Source organism: Echinops telfairi, unplaced genomic scaffold (genome assembly GCF_000313985.2).
Source record: "Echinops telfairi isolate 266 unplaced genomic scaffold, ASM31398v2 ScPeMD7_7420;HRSCAF=8458, whole genome shotgun sequence".
Lineage (NCBI taxonomy): Eukaryota > Metazoa > Chordata > Mammalia > Afrosoricida > Tenrecidae > Echinops > Echinops telfairi.
The window spans coordinates 16,387,580-16,391,901 of NW_022111320.1; the positions used below are offsets into that span (position 1 = coordinate 16,387,580).

Sequence of the window (4,322 nt, forward strand, 5' to 3'; positions counted from 1 at the left end):
CTGAAGATCCCGGGGCAGCTGCCAGCGGCCCTGCTGGAGCAGGGACTGTGTGATTCCAGGTTCCACGATCTCATCTGCTCGCAGCCATGGGGAACATTTTGATCTTGGCAAACACTCTCATGCCGGCACTCCAGGTCCACCCAATTCTTCTCCCTCTTTCCCTGACCCCAAGCTGAGCCGTGGTATGACCCCTGGACACACTGCTTGGCAGCACCACGGTCTCTGGAATTCCTCCTTTCCCCCTGGGGAACTCACCACAGCAGACACAAACATGATTACAAACTGCTAGTGACCTGGCTGCACATGAATTCCAGGCCTGGCAAGGAGGAAAGGCCAGCGAGCCCCCCTTTTTGGGGAGTCGACTCCCGAGGCAGGTGCCCTGAAGCAGGCTACTTCAAACTGGTACCAGGGTAGGGACGGCTTCTGCCACACAAACTAGCAGGGCCTGAGCCAAGAAATGATGAGGGCTGGCTATGTGCCAATGTGCTTGACCCACTGGATGACTGTATGGATTGTGATCAGAGATATAAGAGCCCCCAATAAAAGTAGTTTTTAAAAAAGAAAAACAAAATGCATTTACTTGCAGTGGGAGATAGGAACCCCTTCTTTGAGCTGTTGTTGGTCACTGATGTGTGTGGGGAGGGAGTGGTTTCCGTCCCACCCTGGGGTGTCCAGAGCTGTCCTCTGAGCCCTTCGGAACTCTGCCTGCTGTATGGGTAGGTCACCTACCCAAACACAGGCTCCTTATTTGTCACGGGCTTGACCCTACTGCCTCCGTCCTGCCACTGTTGCCTGCGTCCCTTGTCTCCCAACGGCCCCCACATGTGCCCACAGTGTGCACTTCAGTTCACCCTCCCTCATACTCAAAGGGAGGGCTGGCACCTTCCCTGGCCCCATGCACCTGCGGGCTGATGCTTCCCAACTTCCAATCCACACCTGGAAGCTCACTTGCCCACCCCCCCACCTCCTCAGCAACATTGTCGGTCCTTCTTCCACAATCCTTTAATGGTTTTCCCGAATGCAAGATAGGCCGAGTCTATTCGCCTGTAGTGTGCTCTCAGTTGAGAAATCGTGCACATACCTTTCGTATCATTTTAAACTAATGATCACTGAGTTGGAATATGTACGCTATCACCCATCTGTTGTACTATGGTGGCGTACCTGTCGCTGCCATGCTAGAAGCTATGGCACTGGGATCTCAAATACTGGCAGGATCACCCCTACGGGACAAGTTTGAGTAGAGCTTCCAGACCAAGAGAGACTAGAACGGCCTAAGAAGGCAATCTGCTTATGAACATTAGCTAAGGAAAGCTCTGTGCATCACAACAGAATGTCGTCCAGACAGTGGTAGAGGGTGAGCCCCGTAGCTTGGAGGGCACTCATCGGAATACTAAGGGGCTGTGACAAAACACAGGAGAATAGCAAGCATCATAAAATGGCACAGACAACATACAGCAACAATTAGATGGGAGTCTCTCTCTCTCTCTCTCTCTCTCTGTCATCAAATTAATGCTGACTCATCGTGACTACCCTCTGGGTTTCTAAGACTGTAACTGTTTACGGGAGTAGAAAGCCCAGTCTTTCTCCCAAGGAGCTGCTGGTGGTTTTGAACTGCTGACGCTGTGGACTGCAGCCTAACTTGTACCCACCATCCCACCAGAACTCGATGGGACCCCTTAAGGGGCAGTGAACGGATGTTACTTTTGGAAGGACAGCTCAGTAGAGGAGGGTAAGAATGATACACAATTTAAAGACTATATTCAATGTCACTAAGTGGTACATGTAGGAATTGTTAAATTTGAATACGTCTTGTTAATTCTATCCTCAGCAGTAAGATTTTTTTTTAAATTTGTTTCAAAGGGGATAGCACGAACGCAGTCCCCCACTACCACAAATTATGCAGTCGAGTTTCCCACATTTGGGGAAATCGCAGGGGTCAGCACACCCGGAGTGCAATGGGTGAGCCTCGCCCTGGGAAAACCACCTTCGTGATCATGGTATCTCCCCTGCCAGGTAAGTATATGTTTTTAAAGAAGCTATTATTCAGAAAAGTTAAAAGTTCCAAGAACATACAGAGATTAATTGGTAGAGCCAGAATTTGAACGTCAGCTCTCCAACCCCAGAGCCCATACTTTTTCCTCATAATGTGTATGTCTCCCAACTCCTGCTTTTAAACTGGCCTCTTTGCATCACCCCTTCTCCAGAATCACGATTTCACAGCCATTTGAAGGGAAGTTTGCTGTCATGATATTAATCCCAAACTACCTGCCTCCTTTCCCTCTGCCATCACCCTGGGATCCCCCTCCAATTAAGGATTATCAAAAGAACCCCTCTAACACTTTCATGCCAACTAGGGTGCTTTGGGTTGTAGGAATCAACACCCTACTGAGCCTGACCAAAATCATAAGGACATCGATCTCAAACAACACGACCGTCGAGGCGAATCAGACTGCAGAGTTGTGTTCCTGAGCAGCTCCATGAGGCCATTCAGGACCCAGGGATCAAGGGTCCTCCCATCTCCCCACTCCATACACCTCATACAAAGGTGGTTCCCTGACCATCGATAAAGTGCTACCAGGAACAGCAAGAGACATTCAGGCCCTTGCGGGCGTCCCAGTGCACAGAAACAGGAAGAGATAGATAACCATCTCCAACCATGTTTGATCAGGCCGACTTAGACCACATGTCCACCCTTGAGAAATGCTCGAAGGGACTGGCTATAACCCAAATTCCCGAGCCAATCCCTGGTAAAGAGAATGGAATTACCATGATTGATTTCAAGTCTTCAGAAGCCGTGAGACCACTTTCTTCTGGTGCGGAAGAAGGAAGACCCTCGCTGAGTTCTAGGAGGAAGGGATGTGGAATGGCGGTGGCAACCACGCTATCAGGAGTCTTCCACCACAGCCACTGCGTGCAGTTCCTGCAGCCTGTGCATGGCCCAAAGCGTCCACATGAGAGGCAGAGGGAAGGCTGCCTGCCTTACCAAGCTGTGCATCCTGATGCAGTCTTCCCAGAAGAATAGATGCCTCCCCACCATAATCAAATGCTCTCCCCATAGTCCAGTGCTCCGCTTGTTTGCCAAACATGTGACCATAAAGCCCAGTGGTTCTTAATCTGTGGGTCGTGACCCCTTTGGTGGTCAAACGACCCTTTCACAGGGGTCGCCCAATTCATCACAGTAGCAAATGACAGTGATGAAGTAGCCATGAGAATAATGTTGTGGTTGGGGGTCACCACAGCGTGAGGAACGGTATGAAAGGGCGGTGGCATGAGGAAGGGTGCCAACCACTGTCCCAGAGGGTTTAGTCACTTAGCGTCTCACAACCTGAGAGGGCCGTCAGCTGTGCGGTGTGCCCTGGCTGACAAGCTCCAGCTCCTCTCTCCTTCCAGGTCCGGCTCAGCCTTGAGGAGAGGTCGCAGTCTTCTCCTCAGGCCCCCAGCGACCAAATGAGCAGCATGGTGGCCCCAAGGCCTAGTTGTTCTTCCAAGCACAGGACTCATTCCCTGGGGAGTCTTCATCCCGGAGCTCCTAGTGGGGATGACAAATTGTTCGTCAGGCAGGTCTGCATCATGGGGAGCGCTGCCTCAGCCCAATCTGACTTCTGCCCCTTTGCCTTTCACTGACCTTCCTCCCCAACTCGTGTTTTGCCCTCTGAGCCTCGTCTCCTAGCCCTCTTCCAGGGGAGGAAGCCAGTAATTTAACAACCGGTGCCCTGCCCATATTTAAATGACTGTTTTAAATATAAAAGAGATACTCCAAGAGTTAGCTTCTTAGTTCATACAGGTAATAGTTAAATAAAAATGATAAAAGAAGTACCCCAAACTAGATTACATTCTAAGACTGACTTTTAAAATATTAATGAAAAAATATTAAGTAATACTTGACAAAAAACAACTTCTCTATTCTAAATGACTGGAAGGCTTACTTGCAGGCCTTGCTGTAACTAGCTTGTAATGACTGAACGAATTTATCTGAGTCTCTGAGCTAGTTAAAGTTTATTGTGCCAACCTGGCCAATAAACACACATGGAGTTAATTGAAGGGTGGAGCGATAAATGACTCAGTGAGCTTCGCCTTTCTAGTTCTCGAGTCTCTTGCTTTGTGATGGTTGCACCAGGGTACAGCTGCCTTAACCAGTTCCCTGCTTCAGCTGGAAAAGCTCACTTCCTGAAGAGAAGCCACATGGACCTACCCTGATGCAGCCCTGGAGGCTGGAGCACCCATGTGGAGATCCCTGCCAGTGCTGAGATGCTTACACGCTCACTGATTCCACTTTCCTCCTGCAGTCGGCATCACAGTGTGTGTTTTGTGAGATGGAGGAG

At 49.9% G+C, this 4,322-nt stretch overlaps 1 non-coding gene across 1 annotated transcript; it reads right to left on the bottom strand.

Moving 5' to 3' along the window:
• Positions 1-1,857: 1,857 nt before the first annotated feature.
• On the bottom strand, positions 1,858-2,021 carry LOC115872166. The gene has a single exon (XR_004047704.1). It is a non-coding gene; the product is annotated as a U1 spliceosomal RNA (small nuclear RNA).
• Between the last annotated feature and the right edge of the window lie 2,301 nt (positions 2,022-4,322).